Source organism: Balaenoptera ricei, chromosome 1 (genome assembly GCF_028023285.1).
Source record: "Balaenoptera ricei isolate mBalRic1 chromosome 1, mBalRic1.hap2, whole genome shotgun sequence".
NCBI lineage: Eukaryota > Metazoa > Chordata > Mammalia > Artiodactyla > Balaenopteridae > Balaenoptera > Balaenoptera ricei.
The window spans coordinates 125082521-125100579 of record NC_082639.1 but is presented as its reverse complement, the minus strand read 5'-3'; the positions used below and the strand labels follow the sequence as shown (position 1 = coordinate 125100579).

At 53.0% G+C, this 18059-nt stretch overlaps 2 pseudogenes; one reads left to right on the top strand and one right to left on the bottom strand.

The window, feature by feature from the left end:
- Positions 1-350: 350 nt before the first annotated feature.
- On the bottom strand, positions 351-3990 carry LOC132368235 (thimet oligopeptidase-like; annotated as a pseudogene).
- LOC132368189 (serine/arginine-rich splicing factor 3-like) lies at positions 3989-8273 on the top strand (annotated as a pseudogene).
- The last annotated feature ends 9786 nt before the right edge of the window (positions 8274-18059 follow it).

The following is an 18059-nucleotide window of genomic DNA, read 5'->3' as shown; positions in this document are numbered from 1 at the left end:
GCCCCAGGGCTGATCCCCGACCAAGGTCAGAACTCCCCCCAGGGTGACGGCCCCCATGCCACTCCTGTGGTGGAAGGGACGGCAGGCAGAGACCAGGAGTAGAGTCTTTTTTATTAATGGCTGCGTTTTCAAAGAACCGTTTTGTTACCAGGAAAGCTCCCCAGGAAGGGATTGCATTAGTGCAACAAGGGGGAGCCTTGATGCCAGGCTTTCCAGACACTTCCAGGTGGAGACTTTTGGCCTAGGCCGGCCGCCGGGGACTCGGGGGCTGGGAGGACACACGGCCCCTCCCCCGCCCCGACGGGGCGCTAAGGCACCCGGCCCGCCTGGGGGGGCAAAACCCCGTGCCGTCAGCAGGCCGGCGGCTTGCAGCCCTCAACCTGCAGCCCTTTGTTCAGGAGGAAGGCGTCCTGCATGGGGTCACAACCCAGGAAGAGCTTCACCATGCCCTTGGCATCCTCGGAGCCCCCTGGCCTCAGAATGCAGCTTCTGTAGTCCATGGCAACGTGAGGAGAGGGGGCGGGGCTGCAGGAGGGTGGAGCACCCCCTTCACGGAGGGTGTGGGTGTGGCCACCTCTGCTGTGACTCAACAAAGGGCAGGGGAGCAGGGGGTTCTGGGCAGGGCCCTCAGAGCCTGGCAGGCCCAGGCGGGCGGCACAAGCATCTAGGCCCAGGCCAAGGACCTCCGTGTTGGTCTGCACGGCAGGCCGGCCTCTCACCTTGCCACTCAGGACGCCCTCCTGCTTGAAACGAGTGTGTGGACCGTGTCCGCGGAGTACACCTCGCTGCACAGGTAGCCATAGGACTGGGCGTCGTAGCTTCCTGCCAGGTGGCCGAAGGTCGCAGGCAGGTGGGTCCCTGGGACACACGCGGAGAGGCTCCTGCCCGGCCCCCTGGCCGCTCCGTGCCCCTTCCCCAGAGCCCAGAGCTTGGGGCCTCAAAGCAGCCCTGTCTGAGTCCCCTGCCACTAGAGGGAGTATTGGCCCAACACTTCTAGAAAACGGGGACCTTGCGGGCAACTCAGTGGAGGGACACAAATCAATCTTTGCCGACTTTCTGCTGAAGCTCACGAGGGTTCACCCCTAAGCCTCTTACAGGGACAGCTGCCCGAGGCTCCGAGGGATGAGTCAGGGCTCGCCCTCCAGCACGGGGAGAGCGCGGGTTAAAGCGCTCACGAGGGAGTGAACTGCGTCTCCGCACCGACACGCACGGGCAAACCTCGTCGACGCGTTCCGTCCGGGGTATGAAGCCCTCTCCTGCCTCTTCCAGGCTCTCCAGAAAGCACGTGCAGATACGCCCAGCCCACCCTCGGACTCCACGGGCCACAGCTGGAGGGACCAGCCCAGGAACCCAGGCAGGAAGAGGCCAGAGGTCAGCGGGCCTCGACCAGAGCCCGTCAGTCGGTTCCCCTTCACACACCACCAGAGGATCCTCTTGAACTGGGCAGTAGCCGCCAACCGACCGCTAAGGTGGGCCCGGCGTGTGCTTGGCTACCTGGCGTGGCTGGGACCCTGAGGATCTCCTGGCAGAGGCGGGCATTGTCCTAGGCCGGGTCCGAGGGCGTCTGCGTGTGCAGGGCCTGGTCCACCTTGGCCAGGACGATCTGGCGCAGGTTGAAGAGGCCTGGAGGGCGGGAGGAAGGAGACGGGGGCGCTGGCACTGTGTCCAGGCCGTGCTTTCCAGCCGGGCGGTCCGGGAGCCCCTTTCCTTTCCCTCGGCCCGGCCGCACGGGAGTTGGCCAGCCGGGACTTGATGAGCTTGTCCAGCAGCTCCTGGGGGACGGCACTGCCCGTGCCCCGCCGAGACTGGCAGCAGCGCCAGGGCTTCACAGGGTGCGGCGCTCCCGGCCCCAGAGCCTACCCTCTGGTTCTCATCACTGGCTGTCACCAGAGTCGCAGGCAACATGCCTTTGTTTTCGTTTGTCTTTTTTCCGGCCCGCAGCCACGCAAAGCTGTGAAGCCCTGCCACTCGCTGCCACGTGGATGCACCCTGAGAACACGGTGCTCAGCGAGAGAAGTCAGACACAGAAGGACACACAGGGTGTGACCCCACTGAGGGGAAACGTCCAGAACAGGTAGATCCACAGAGTCAGAGTGGGTTCCTGGTTGTCAGGGACAGGGGAGGGGAGGGAATGATAACTAAGGGCGTGAGGGACCTTTTTGGGGTGAGGGAAATGTTCCAGAACAGGGCAGTAGTGACGGCTGCACAGCTCAGTAAAGTGTCCCCACGCGCTCCGGTTGCAGTCTGTGAGAGCATCGCTCTCAGGACGAAGGGCTGACTGCAGGAAGACTGAACGAGCACTGGGTCCTGGGCCCAGACGCTCAGCTGGGGACCCCCCCATTGGGAAGTCACTGGGACTTGCTGAGCCTCCACCGAGACTTGCAGCAGCCCCAGGACCTCACAGGGCGTGGTGCTCCCGGCCCCAGAGCCTAACCTCTGGTTCTCATCACTGCCTGTCACCAGCCTTGCATGCAACGTTCCTTTCTTCTATTTTGTCTTTTTTAAAGGCAACTCTTGAATACCTGTATTTAACATGCAGGGAACCAGTCCTGACTCCTTGATCTGGGACTTCCAGCCTCCAGAGTCTCGAGGACATCCACTTCCGTCGTTTACGCGCCCAGTGCGTGGGGTTTGATGATGGAAACTGACACCGAGAGCGTCTCCTCGTGCGGGGTGACATCAGCGGAAGAATCCCGTGGCGAGGGCCTGCCTGAGGACCACGGGAGAGCCCGGGCCCTCCCCGCCCCCTGCCTTCAGCCCCTCGCCCGCCCCCTCCTGGGAGCGGAGCTGGTGCATCGCTTGCCAGAACTCATGGAAGTAGGTCTCCAGCTCATCATGCTGCAACAGGGAGGGCGGGTTGGGCGTAGGCTTGGTGAAGTTGGCCACCATGGCCGCGATGGCAATCTGGCGCCTCCCGTCCTGCTGCAGGCAGCCCGGCTGCAGGCCAAAGCAGGCCATGTGCCCGGACTTCCCTTCCCTGGGGAGGGACGCGGGTGAGGCCCCGCTACCACAGAGGAGCCCCGGCCCACGGCCGACAGGTTCCCCCACGCATGCACCGAGGGTAGAGGTCCAGGTAGAACTTGCTGATGGATGACCTTGCCCGAGGCCGCGTCCCGGACCGTGTAGAGCCTCACATCTTCATCTTCGTGACGCATGTTGGTGCCTTCCTCCAGGTCGAAGGTCAGCCCCAGCAGCTCCTGGGAGATGCCCAGCCGCCCGCGCGTGACCACCTGCATGGGGAAGGACTCATTGAGCAGGTACTGGTCCACGTGGTAGCGCGTCTCCTCCCCCTGGTTCATGTAGTAGCGCAGGTCCTAGACGTTGATGGGCCCGTCAAAGTGCAGGCCCCGCCTCTGGCACTCAGCCTTCTTTAGCTCCAGGATCACGGCCGCTCCTGCTCCCCGAGGGGCTTCAGCTTCTGGGCCAGCTCATCTGCGGGCGGAGGGGAGAGGCTCAGCTATGTCCCTGTGGCAGCCGCCCAGCCGCCCCCCACCCCACGCCCCTCGAGGCAGAATGAAGGGTTGGGGAAGGCGACCCCCAAGGGCTGACACAGTGGGGTCTCAGGCAGCACCACGTCCAGTCAAGGTCCACCTGACCCCCGTCCCCACTGGGACTCGGGGAGGCGGGGTTACCTAGGAAAGTGGCCACCACCTGGCTGGTCTTGGCCATGTTCATCTCCAGCACAGAGTCGGCACGCGTGCTGAATCCCAGCAGGCGGGACTTCTGAGCCTGCAGCCTTACCAGCTCCCCGAGGATCGCGCAGTTCTCCTGGAACCCAGAGACAGCCAGTGCTGGGGACCGTGGGCCACGCCCTCCCCACAGGCCCCGGGCCAGGTCTCTGTGGGTGGGAGGGCTCTCAGGCCACTGGCGGGCACAGCCAAACCCCCTCCCTCCTCCTCCTGGCCTGGATTTCTAGACACTTTGGTGCTGTCCTAACATGTGGTCTTTATGAACACAGGTCCTTTTGGAACCAGAAACGGCATGAACCATGATGAGCTCTAAGGCCAAGGGCAGGAAGAAATGTGACCAGGCTCTCCAGGAGCCACCCAGGGGCCTCCCCGGGCTCAACAATACAAACTTGGCTGCCGTGCAGACAGCAGCTCATCCCCACGGCGCCCGAACACCCAGCCCCTGGACGGCGAGAGACCTGTTGCTGCAGGTGCCCCGTGGTTGGCTGGTGAGGCCTGGCCCCAGGCGTACGCCACCTTCTCTGGGGCCACCTCTCTGGGTCTGCGGTGGGGTTCTCCTGGGAGCCCCCAGTCACCACAGGACCAACGTGGCCTGTCTGCAGCCCAAGAAGGTGGGGACACAGGTCTGTCCCCCGTGGACATCACCCGCGAGGCCGAGCAAGCACCAGTGGTGTCTGCGGGGAAGATGAAGGGCTCATGCACAGCCCCCATCTACTGAAGATGCTAAACGGGAGAAGCACAGACTGCAGCCACATGCGGTATGGACCAAACGCAAGTGTCCTTGCAGGAACCGATGTCTGAATGTCGAGGCTGTTCCCGGGCCACAGTGAGAAGGCCCAGGCCCCACGCAAGGCACAGAGAGGGGATGGGGGGAACATCTGCGAATCTGAGCTCATCGGGCATCACCCCAGAAGGAGAGGGAGAGAGCCAGAAGGAGATACGGAGGGAGAGGGAGAGAGAGGGAGGTACAGACGTCTCTCCCTTCCCTGGGGGTTCTCTAGTGCAGCCAAGCCTGAAAACCACTGCATTTCGGGAGATGGGTCCTCGTGGAAAAGTTAAATAGTAGCTCATGGCATTATCGACACATATTAAAATGGCCCCAAATCTTGGGGAGTCAGGGAGGGGAGCTGGCGGCTGCCTCGTAAACGAGGAGAGATTGGGCGTCAGAGGAGGTGCCTGCCTCCACCACCTCCGCCGCCGCCGCCTCCCCCAGGGCCCCGCAGACTTCATCTCCCAGCTGTGGTCCTGGGCTGGAAGGTAGCGGGGAGGTCAGGCCGTCCCAAGCATCAACGTTGACTTCAGGGCTGATCTGAAAGGCGCCTGGTGTTTGTTGAAGCAGAAAAAAGAGAAAGCAGTGGGCAGAGGATGGGAGGGGGAGGGAGCCCCCATCAGCCCTTCTCCCTGTCTCCCTCTCTGTCTCCCTCTCTGTCTCCCTCCCTCCCTCCCTCCCTCTACCTCCCTGCCTCTCACTCTCCCTCCATCTCTCCCTCTGCCTCTCTCCCTCCCTCTCTCCCTCCCTCTCTCCCTGTCCCTCTTGCCCTTTTCTGTCCCTCTCTCCCTCCCTCCATCCCTGTCTCTCTTTCCCTGTCCCTCTCTCCCTCTCCCTCTATCCGTCCCCCCTCCCTTTCCCCGTTTCCATCTCCCTCTCTGCGTCCCTCTTTCCCTGTCCCTGTTTCCCTGCTCTGCTCTCCCTCTCCCTCTCCCTCTTTCCCTCTCCCTCTCTCCCTGTCCCCCTTTCCCTGTCCCTGTTTCCCTGTTCCGCTCTTCCTATACCTCTTTCCCTCTCCCTCTCTCCCTCTCCTGCTCCCTCTCCCTCTCCCTCCACCTCCTTCCCTCTCCAGAGAGGGAAGGAGGTGGAGGGAGAGGGACAGGGAGCAGGAGAGGGAGGGGGGAGAGGGAGAGAGGGATAGAGGGAGGGAGAGGGACAGGGAGCAGGAGAGGGAGGGGGAGAGGGAGAGAGGGATAGAGGGAGGGAGAGGGACAGGGAGCAGGAGAGGGAGGGGAGAGAGGGAGAGAGGGATAGAGGGAGGGAGGGAAAGACAAATCTCTCCCTCCCTCCCTCTATCCCTCTCTCCCTCCCTCTCTCCCTCCCTCCCTCCCTCTCTCCCTCTTCCTCGCTCCCTCTCCTCCCTCTCCCTCCGTCTCTCCATCTCCCTCACTCCCTCCCAGAGACAGAGAGACGAAGAGGCAGAGACAAGGGAGAGGGAGAGAGGGAGAGGGAGAGAGAGGGGGAGAGAGGGAGAGACGGAGAGAGGGAGAGAGAGAGAGGTTTCTTCCTCCCTTTCCCTCTCTCCTCCTTCTCTCCCTCTCTCCCACTCTCCCTCTTCCCTCTCCCTCCCTCCCCCCTCCCTCTCTCCCTCTCCCCCTCTCCCTCGTCTCTCCCTCTCCCTCCATCTCTCCCTCTCTGGGAGGGAGTGAGGGAGAGGGAGAGACAGAGGGAGGGAGAGGGAGGGAGGAAGGGAAAGGGCGAGGGAGGGAGAGGGAAGGAGGACAAGACGTCTCTCCCTCTCCGTCTCCCTCCCCCTCCCTCTCTCCCTCTCCCTCCCTTCCTCTCCCTCTCCCTCTCCTAGAGGGAGGGAGGGAGAGGGAGAGACAGAGGGAGAGGAGAGGGGGAGTCGGAGAAGGAGGTAGGGAGAGGGAGAAGGCGAGAGGGTGCCTGCTTCCCTCTCTGTCTCCCTCCCTCCCTCCCTCCCTCTCCGTGTCCCTGTCTCCCCCCTCTCCCTCTCCCTCTCCCTCTGTCTCTCCCTCTCTGGGAGGGAGAGAGGGAGAGGGAGAAGGAGGGAAAGTGATGGAGGGAGGGAGAGGGAGAGAGGGTGAGGGAGAGAGGGAGAGAAGGAGGAGAGAGGGAGAGGGAGGGAGGAAGAGAGCTCTCCCTCTCTCCCCCCTCTCTCTCCCCCTCCCTCTCTCCCTCTCCCCCTCTCCCTTGTCTTTGCCTCTCCCTCCGTCTCTCCCTCTCTGAGAGGGAGTGAGGGAGACGGAGAGACGGAGGGAGAGGGAAAGGGAGGAGAGGGAGGGAGGCAGAGGGAGGGAGGGAGGGAGAGACGTCTCCTCCCTCCCTCTCCTCCCTCTTCTCCCTCTCCCTCTCCCTCTCCCTCCAACTCTCCCGCTCCCTCCATCTCTCCATCTCCCTCACTCCCTCCCAGAGGGAGAGACGGAGGGAGAGGCAGAGACAGGGTAGAGGGAGAGAGGAAGAGGGAGAGAGAGGGGGGAGAGAGGGAGAGGGAGAGAGGGGGAGGGAGAGAAGTAGAGGGAAAGAGGAGAGGGAAGAGGGAGAGGAAAGAGGCAGAGGAAAGAGGCAGAGGGAAGAGGGAGAGGAAGAGGGAAGAGGGAGAGAGGAGAGAGGGAGATAGGGAGAGGAAAGAGAGAGGGAGAGGGAGGGAGAGGGAGAGAGGGAGGGAGAGAGGAAGAGACAGAGGGAGAGAGAGAGAGGGAGTGGGAAAGAGGTAGAGGGAGAGTGGAACAGGGAAAGAGGTACAGGGAGAGAGGGAGGCAGAGAGGGAGGAGAGGAAGCAGGGAGAAAAGAGAGAAAGAACACACCGTCTACATTTCTGTCAAATGACACCGGGGATCCTTACACAACCAGGAGAAAGTAACACAGGGAGGCTCTTTCTCAGCTGGAACTGGAACTGCAGACGGGGCCAAACACCACCAGGCTGGCCACACGTGTCCAGCCGCCGCTCCAGCCCCGTCAGCCGTGAGTCCGGTCACCAGGGCTCTGAGTGTCTGCTCCAGGGAGCTGGGGTTCACCCTCTCACCCGGGAGGCCGGGCCAAGAGAGCAGGGCCCCGGGCTGGACACATAGGGGAAAACGCATCCCCACAGGACAGCTTGTGCGAGCAGATTCAGCTACCAGATTCTAGAGGCCCGGGACCACCCTGTGGCCCGTGAAACCCAGGAGCCACGAGGGTCTTGCAACGTGATTCCTGTCCGTTGGACTGTAAAGTTTGTGTAGGGAATCTTGGAAACAGTGGTAACAAGGCTGAATTGGAACGAGCTTTAGGCTATTATGGACCACTCTGAAGTGTGTGGGGTGCTAAAAACCCTCCCGGCTTCGCTCTCGTTGAATGTGAAGATCCCCGAGATGCAGCCGATGCTGTCCGAGAACTAGATGGGAGAACACTATGTGGCTGCCGAGTAAGAGTGGACCTGTCGAATGGGGAAAAGAGAAGTCGAAATCGTGACCGCCTCCTTCTTGGGGTCGTCGCCCTCGAGATGATTATGGGAGGAGGAGTCCTCCACCTCCCACACATCTCCAAGATGGAGAGCCTTCTCCGTCAGCCAGAGCAGGTCCCTTTCTAGATATAGGAGAAGAGAGAGATCCCTGTCCCAAGAGAGAAATCACAAGCCGTCCCGATCTTTCTCTAGGTCTCCTAGCCGATCTAGGTCAGATGAAAGGAAATAGAAGACCACTTTGCAAGAGGAGTGGTGTACAGGCAATAACTTCATTTGGCAGGAGTATGTACAGAAAATTCAAGTTTTGTTTGAGACTTCCGAAGCTTGGTGCACTTTTTAAATGTTTTAGTTGTTCACATTTGTTTGTCTCTTGGGACAGTGACACATAAAGGTGTCATTCTCTATGGTTTGAAATGGGTCCTGGGAGGCATGTAACATGAAGAATTGTTACCTTACAATGTTCCCTTAAGCAAAATTGAACTTGCTTTGAATTTTTGGTCTTGCCTAGACTGATAATAAAACTCTAACTCCTGCCCACCTAAAGTGTGATGTTTACTATTATGGAAACAACACTGGCAAACATTGAAAAGACTTTCTGTAGCTGGGATATGGTATGCAGCTGTAGTTAAGCAAGCAGTCTTTAAAAGGTGCTGTGAACCCAAGCCAGCAGGTAAAAATGAAAGCCGCACCCTTACCCTAGATTAGAGGTTTAAAAATTCCACTAGTCTTCACACCGGACAAGAGGTTGTCCAGGGAGTTTAAAATCTAAGAAGTTTCAAGGAAGTTAGTTTACCTTTGAGTTAGGTCATACGTCCCCTCTGTGATTGCTGTACATGAATACATAGCTCTTTGTAATATTTTTTGGAAATTTGAGATTATCAAGATACCAATGTCCTGCCAGATTAAGAGTATATTGTAGAGCTGAACTTTGAGTTACTGTGCAATTTTTTTTTCATGCTGTCATTTGTAATATGTTTTGTGAGAATCCTTGGGATTAACGTTTTGGTTGCAAAAGAAAAAAAGAAAAGAAAAGAATCCGCCTGCCAATGCAGGGGACACAGGTTCAAGCCCTGGTCCGGGAAGATCCCAGGTGCCGCAGATCAACTAAGCCCGTGGGCCACAACTACTGAGCCTGCACTCTAGATCCTGGGAGCCAGAACTACTGAGCCCCCGTGCCACAACTACAGAAGCCCACACGCAACGAAGACCCAACGCAGCAAGAAAAAAAAGACGATACTGGCCAGGTGATCAAGGGTAAAATCGTTTGTCATAAGTCCCGTTGATGGTGTGTATCCTTGATGTGACCTGAGGAGAATGGCATTTTTATCTCTGTCTGGGTCTTCCGCCCCAAACCCCATAACTCCAGACCAACCATAAGAAAACACCAGAAAACAGACAGACAAACAAATTGAGGGACAAAACACCTGACCAGTCCTCAAAACTTTCAAGGTATCAAAACCCAGCGACGTCTGAGAAATGTCACAGCCCAGAGGAGACTGGGACAGAAAAAGGATGTTAGGGGAACACTAGGGAAATTCTAATAAAGTGTGGACTTTAGTTAATAACAATGTATCCATCTTGGTTCCTTAGTTGGATAAACATGTCGTACTAAGGTACTAACGAGTTGGAAATAGGGGTACTGGGTCAGGGTCCACGGCACTCTGTACACTCTGTACAGATCTTTGCAACTTTTTTGTAACTCTAAGCTCTTGTAAAATTAAGCGAGTACTGAACAGAGCTAAGAATGTTATTTCCCTGATTTGAACATGCCTGAGTTTCTTTTCATGGTCACATTTTTGCTATTTGGATGTGTCTTGGAATCAGTAGCAAAGGAGAGTTGCCAGCCCCTGGGAAGATGTGGGTGGTTCGCAGGTGGCTTGCTCTGGAGCTGAAGACCACGGTGGGAAGTCTGCAGCCTCGGGCTGCACTTAGAACCATGGGAGGCGATGGGCCAGCTCAGTTAGGGATGGAACCTATAAATAAAACTTTTTTCTTTTCCGTTATGGCTTATCACAGGATACTGAATATAGTTCCCTGTGCTAGACAGTAGGACGTTGTAGTTTATCCATCCTATATTTAATAGTTTGCATCTGCTAACCCCTAACTCCCAATCCAACCCTCCCTCACTGTTTCTCCCCCTTGGCAACCACAAGTCTGTTCTCTATGTCTGTGAGTCTGTTTTTGTTTTGTAGACGCGTTCATTTGTGTCGTATTTTAGATTTCACATATAAGTGAGATCATATGATATTTGTCTTTCTCTTCTGACTTACTTCACTTAGTATGATAATCTCTAGGTCCATCCACGTTGCTGCAAATAGCATTATTTCATTCTTTTTATGGCTGAATAATATTCCATTGTATATATGTACCACATCTTCTTTATCCATTCATCCATCAGTGGACATTTAGGTAGCTTCCATGTCTTGGCTACTGTAAATAGTGCTGCAATGAACGTTGGGGTGCATGTATCTTTCTTCCTTTCTTTCTTTCTCTCTCTCTCTTTCTCTTTCTTTCTTTCTTTCTCTCTCTTTCTCTCTTTCTCTCTTTCTTTCTTTCTTTTTTCTTTCTTCTTTTATTGTCACACGGCATGTGAGATCTTAGTTCCCTGACCAGAGATGGAACCCATACCCCCTGCACTGGAAGCATGGATTCTTAACCACTGGACCACCAGGGAAATGCCAGGGGTGTATGTATAGTTTTGAATTAGAGTTTTCTCCGGATCTATGCCCGGGAGTGGAATTGTGGGACCCTATGGCAGCTGTATCTGTTCCTGCACGCCTCACATCAACCACCTGCACTCCAATCCTTGCTCTCAACGTCATCTTCGGGGAACCCAACCTGCGACAGGGACCTTGACAAGAAGAAATGGCTCAGGGAAAAGCTACCTGCACAGGGAGGAGATAGAGACCATCGCCCCTGGGGTGCGGAGGGGAGAGTGGGTGCAGAGGTTTGTCATTTCACCCCCGATACTCATCTCAGCCCTCGTGGCTGCCCCACTCTAGGTCACCTCGGGATACAGAGGTGAGCCGGTTAGAGTCCCTGCCTGTGCAGGAATCGGGGCACCAGCGGGTCTGAATAATATTAGTGCGGGGTCTCCCCCGTGGCACTGGGGTTATTCGGGGCGGGTCATCCTCTGCTGAGGGCCCCTCCTGGGCACTGTGTGGGGTTTAGCAGCATCCCTGGCCTCACCCATTTGATTCCAGGGGCCCTCCCTCCCAGTTGTGACAACCACAGATTTTCCCCACACATCACGGAAGAACTGGGTGAGGCGGGGGCAGGATGGCTCTGGGCGAGGACAGCTGTGTTGAAGCAACCAGCCTGGCCCAGGGCAAGGTCTGCCCCAATCCCGTCAGCGCCTGCATTTAGAACTGCCCCTTTCCTCTCCCACCTCCCCTGCCCTGCAGTGGTCTCCGAGACATCATCCCCATGTAATAAATCACACCTTCTCAGTTTACTGTTTGCTGCCCTCGCTAGAACGTGAGCTCTTTGAGGACAGGGATGCTGTTATGTCCCCAGCACCTAGAAGAGTGTCTGCTGTGTAGTAGATGCTTCATAAATACTTGCTGAATAAAGGAGTTGAATAAAGGGATGAGTGGATGAATGAATGAAGGTAACAATGGAAGGAGGGGGGAGATTCCCTTTCTGGCTCTCGGGGGTTGGGAGATCAAGTGAAAGATCTGTCCTAAATAGGCTGACCAGCCTTCTGGGGTTCCCCGGGACTGAGAGTTTCCCCAGAGTTCCAGCGCTCAAACCTGAGCGGTCCTGGGCAAACTGGGGGCGGGTGTTGGTCACCCTATCTAAACACAGTAACAATTCCAGCTGCAATAGCAATGGCCAATGACCTCTACGGTCTTATTGACCATGCACAGTTCTCTACCTGGCGGGGAAGGGTGGGCCGGGATTGGAATTCTGGTGATCCAGGGCGGGTGAGGGCACACCCCGGGCTTGTGGAGGGGAGTCCAGGAAGGTTCTGGAGGAAGTGACAGTGACACAGGAGGGAGGGAGGAGTCTAAGGAAGAACATCCCACATGACAACCTGTGCCAATGGCCCTGGGCCCAAGGTCACACCTTGCTTTTTTTTTTTTCTAATTTACTTTTCCCCACATGGATATGCAATTGTCCTAATGCCATTTATTGAAAACTCCTTAATTTCCCCACTTTCTATCATATCAAGTTCTCATATATCTGTTTCTGGACCTTTTTTCTATACCATAGAGCTATACGTCCCATCCTTGCACCACTAGGGCTGTTTCATCACTATAACTTTATTTATTCATTTTGTTTTGGCCGTGCTGTGTGGCATGTGGGATCTTATGTCCCTGACCAGGGATCGAACCCGCGTCCCCTGCAGTGGAAGCTCGGAGTCTTAATCACTGGACCTCCAGGGAAGTCCCCAGGGCTTGCTTTGACATCCATGGAATGGTGGCAGGTGGGCACGGGGAGCAGCTGTCTGTGAGCCATCCTGTGTAGAAATGCAGGGTGGAGGGGAGGACAGATGGAGCTGGAGGGGAAGAAGCGGAGGAGGGAGGGAGGAAGGGAGGGAGGCCGGGCGAGAGACAGACAGAGAGTTTCCGGAGACAATAGCTCTGGCCGTGTCCTAGGGCATGAAAGCTGAAAATAGCTCCTAGTGCCGGGAGCCTTGGAGCCGGAGGCTGGGAGCCAGGGTGACTGGCTCTCCTCCCTGGTGTGTGTGTGTTGCGGGGGGGTGGGTGGCTCTGGGCTTCTCAGGCTGGGAATGGGGTGCACAGAGCAGGAACGGAGCAGGGACCCTTCTCTCTGGAACCTCGTGGGCCATCCTCAGCTCACAAAGCTGAGCCACTCCTTGCCCTACGAGTGGGGGGCTTATCCTCCCTGTCCCCTGGATCATACCCCCTCACACACAACTTCCCCGTGTGTGTTCCCAGCAACCAAGAGAATCTGTTTTTAAAAGATTTGGGGGAGGGGGGTAACCATACAAACAAGAGCAGAATGGATACTTTTTCAGGATATGAATGGCTCTGTGTAAGCCCACCCCCAGGGTAACCACAGTCCTGACCTCTAACACTCTTGACGAGTCAGCCTTGGTCTGGGCTTGCGGACCCACGGAAGCTTCCTCATTCCCTCCTTCAGGTCCCGACTCTCCCTCGGCGTCTTTGTGAGAAGCACCCGGGGAAGTGGGACTGCTAGGCTGTACTGCTGCTAGAACTCCACCTGGGCTCCACCAGGCTCCAGCCCCCCGCCCTGTCCACCTAACTGACCCTGAGGCACCTCAACTGGTAGGAGCAGCATCACCTTCCCTCCTGGGACTCGTGATACTTAAGGGAGACACCGAAAGACAAGCCTTTGGCTCCCTGGCTGGCAAAGAGCAGGTACTCAATTGTCATAAGTGTCCGTATCAGTGAGGGTTCTCCAGACAAACAGAATCCATATGGGGTGTGTGTGTATATACACACACACGTACATATGTACAAGCATACAAACATATACAGCTGTGTACATATGCAGTATGCGTACACACATATACACATATAGTATATACAATACACACATACATATATACACACATACAAAGATATTTAGTTGTGCATATAGACAGTATACATACATACACATATAATATATGCAATACATACACGTACATACATATAGACACACATATACACCTACATATAAAAGCATATAGCATAAAAATATATATGTACTGTATATAGAAATTCATCGTATATATACATACATATATCATATATATAAGATATATACACATACATATATACAATGTGTACACACACACCTATATGTAAATATGCGCATGTACATACACATATAAATTCATACGCAAGTGTGTATATAATAGTATATTCATATATACATATAATACCTAGAAACATATTGGGGGGGAGGTGTCACGGTACGTCAAGGGGGGGAGTCGAACCCGCCACCCCAGGCCCCGAGGGCTCTCCCTGGGTCTCCACTTTGGGCCGGTGGGTGTGGCCGGGGGCAGCTGAAGACGTGCGTGCGTGCTTGCGTGCGTACGTGCGTGCGTTCGTACGTGCGTACGTGCGTGCGTGGGGGCGGGTCCACGGGGCGGGAGGCGCTCGCCGCGAGTGAGTGGTTCAGCCGGGTCCCGGCTCATTGTGCTTGCTCACGCCGGCCCCAGTTGGCAGCAGCGCTGGAGGCCCCGGGCCTGTGACCACAAAGAGGGAGCCGGGGGCCGGACGGGAGCAGGCCGGCGGCGGCGGCGGCGCCGGCTGAGGCCCAGGCCAGGCTCCCTCCCCTCAGCCTCCCGCCCGCCCGCCCGCCTGTCCCGCCCCCGCCGGCGGCGCCCCGCCCCTCCCCCAACCGCCAGACTAGCCTGGTGCGGGGGCCGCGCGCGAAAACGTGGGGGAGAAGCTGAGGCTGGAGTCGCCCGTGGTGGCCGAGCCCGCCATCTACCCATGGCTGCTGCTGGTCTACGTGAGTGCCGCCCGTCCCCTCTTCCCGGACCTCCACCTCTCTTCCCCCACGGCGCGCGCTGAGCCCACCGAGAAACGGAGCGACTCGAGTCGCCAGACCCTCTTTGGAGCCCCCCTTCCCGCCCTGCCTGGTTCTCCGCGGCCGTTTCCAGCCCCCGTGCGCAGGGTGGGCAGAGGGGAGCCGGGGCCGGCCGGGGCCACAGACTCGGCCGCGGGGACCCCGCGCTTCCGAGGGGCGCCCGAGCCGGTCTGCCGTTGGCCCTGTAGGGCTGGGGACCCAGGTCCCCCCCTCCCCCGGCCTGGACTGCCGGCGGGCTTGCCCTTCCGTACTTTATGATCTGACACGTCGGGTTTCTTTTTCCTGGCCAGCTTTACCATTACCTGACCAGCTTTCCCAGCATCCCCTGATAATGTGTTAGATATTCAAGTTTTAGGGCCCGGTCCCAGCCCTATGGAATCAGCAACTCTGGTGGGGCTCAGTGATCTCTGTTACAACAGGCCCTCCAGATGATTTTTATTCACCTTAAAGTTTGAAAATATCTGCATTGTCAGCTGGCCAAAGCGTCCACCAGCAGGTGAAGGGGAGTGGCGCCTGGAAAAGATAGGGACTAGCCAAGGTAAGTACAGTAGCATTTGCCATGGTAGTAATGGAGAATGCCTTTTCTCCACTGGTTGGCACAGACTAGTATCTGGGAGCAGTGGCAGGGTTATTTAGGATGCTTTACATTGCAGTGTAGAGTGACCGCTGTCCTGGTTTGCCAGGGACTTCCCCTGTGTGAGCACTTAAAATCTCATCCTGGCAAACCCCTTAGCCTTGGGTTTGAAAAACTTAGGGAATAACATGAAATTTAGGGGAAACATGATCTAGGTTTTGGGCAAGTCACAAGTGCTAATTAAAGCTAAGCAAGTATGGACAACATCTAGCCTTCTTTACCCCTTTGCGGGGAGGTAAATCTTGATTGGGTGAGAGGACTTATTGTTAAGAGATCTTTGTAGAAACATCCCCTTCTGCTTAGTCCGCTGGTTCTCCGTTCTGGCTAGACATTGGCATCGTCTGAGGAGAGTTAAAATGATTGTATTGGTCTAGCATGACCAACCGTCGGTGTGAGGGTTTTTAAAAAGTGCTTCAGAGGATTCTAATGTGCAGCCAAATTTAGGTGCCACTGCTTAAGCTTTTGAACCGCTGCTACGTATTTTCACCTCATCTTGCTGTGAGAATATCCAACTGTAGTTGAGGTTTGTTGTTTTTCTTTTTCTTTTTTTAACTGTCTTATTATAAGATTTACTGTCTTAAATAAGATTGAATGGACAGAAAATCCTGCTAGTCCATCTGGTATAGCTGGATACCCAGAGTAATATCGTTAAGATATGTACCATTTAAGTATTGTGACTGGCCTTTTAAAAATTAACATATGCATTAAATTAGTATTGATAGTATAGATCTCTTTCGAAGTTGTCATGTTGGGGAGCTATACCTCTAATCTGCTGCCATTGCTAAATATCTGGACACCTCTTACTAGGAATTGCTTTTAAAAATCTTTAGGGATTAAAACCAAGATTGCTGTATTATTTGTACTGGGACCACAAAAACCTCACAGAGTTCCCCCGCTGTACCTTCTACCCCCATCTCTAACCCTTGGCAACTTCTAATCTGTTCTCCATCTCCACAGTTTTGTTATTTTAAGAATAATATAATCATGAATTACTTAATCTTCGGAGATTGGCTTTTAAAAACTTTTCCCTCGGCATCATTCCCTTGAAGTTCATTTCAATTTTTGCATATATTAATAATTTGTTCCTTGTTGTTGCTCGGTAGTATTCTATCATAAGATTTTATCACAATTTGTTTCAACATTCACCCATTGAAAGACATTTGGGGAGTTGCCAGTTTGTGGCTATTAGAAATAAAACTGCTCTGAACATTTATGTGTAAGTTTCTGTGGGAACTTCATTAAGTTTTTGTTTCTTTTGGATAAATGCTCAAGAGTACAATTACTGCATTGTAGGGTGAATCTACTTTTAGGATTAAAAGAGACTGTCAAGCTGTTTCTCAGAGTGGCTAAACCATTTTATTTTCCCACCAGTGATGTGATATAATTTTTCTACGTACTCGCTAGCATTTGATGTTGTCACTATACTTTAATTTTAGTTATTCTCTGATATCTCATTATGGTCTTAATTTGCATTTCCCTGATGGCTAACGATGTTGAACATCTTTTCATGTGCTTCTTTGCCATGTGTATATTCTCTTCCATGAAATGTCTGTTCCTGTCTTCTGCCTATTCTCTAGTTGGATTTTTTTAAGTTGTTTGGAGAGTTCTTTGTATATTATAGATACAAGTCATTTGTCTCCTATGGGATTTTCAAATATGTTTTCCCACTGTGTAATTTGAGTTTTCATCCACTTAAAAGGATCTTCTATGAAGCATTTTTAACTCATTTTGATGAGATCCGATTGATCAGTTTTTGCTTTTATTGATCATACTTTCGGTGTCAAGTCTAAGAATTATTCACCTAGTTGTAGATGCCAAAGATTTTCTCCTATTTTTTTTTTCTAAAAATGTCCTGCTTTTACATTTAAGATTATGATCCACTTTGATTTAATTTTTGTGTAAGATGTGTAAGGTTTAGGTTAAGGTTCATTGTTTGTTTGTTTGTTTTTGTCGAGGGATGTCCAACTGTTTCAGTACCATTTTTTGAAAAGTCTATTCTTCCTTGATAGCTTTTGCACTGCTGTCAAAACCAAGTTAAATGTATTTGTGTCAGTCTATTGCTGGGTTCTCTGTTCCATTCCATTGATCTATGTATCTACCCTCCATCACTACTGCGAAATCTTGAAATTGGGTAGATTAATTCCTCCCATTTTAATCTTCCTTTACAAATTGTTTTAGCTGTTCTTCAGCCTCTTGCTACCATATAAATCTTAGAATAAGCTTGTCTATATCCACAAAAACCTTGAGGGCATTTTAAGAGTAATTGTGTTAAGCCTCTTAACTTGGGGAGAATTGACAGCTTTATTATGTTGTGTTTTCTAATCCATGAACAAGGTATGTCTCCCTATTTGTTTGGGACTTTTAAAATTTTCTTCATCAGCATTTTGTAATTTTCAGTATAGAGGTCCTATAAATGTCTTATTGGGCTTCTATTTAAGTATTTATTTAGGTCAGTTGTAAATGGCATCACATATTTTTATTTAAGCTTCTACACATTTGTTATTAATATATAATTTGATAAAATTGTGTGGATCTTGTACTCTAAAACATTTACAAACTAATATTATTTCTCAAGCTTTTTGTGGATTCCTTGGTATTTTCTCCATTTAGATTATCATCTCATCTTCAGATACAGACAGTTTTAGTTTTCCTTATTCAATATAATAGGATATATTACTATTCAACATTCAGGAGGATATATTCCTTCCTATTCAACATAGTAGGAATAGTTCTTTCATCTTTTAAATAAACTTTTTAAAACTTTAACTTTTAAATTTATCTGTTTATTTATTTTTGCTTTATTTTCTTACTAGAACCTCCAGTAATATATTTAATAAAAGTGGTGAGAGCAGATATCGGTGCCTTGTTTCTGATCTTACAGAGAAAGCGTTCAGTCTTTCACAGTTAAATATAATGTCGGTATAGGTTGTTTGTAGATCATCTTTATGAGTTTCAGTATGTTCCTTTTCTATTCCTGGTTTGCTTGGAGTTTCTTTTCTTCTTTTTTTAAAATCATGAATGGGATTGGATTTTGTCAAATGCTTTCTCTGCATT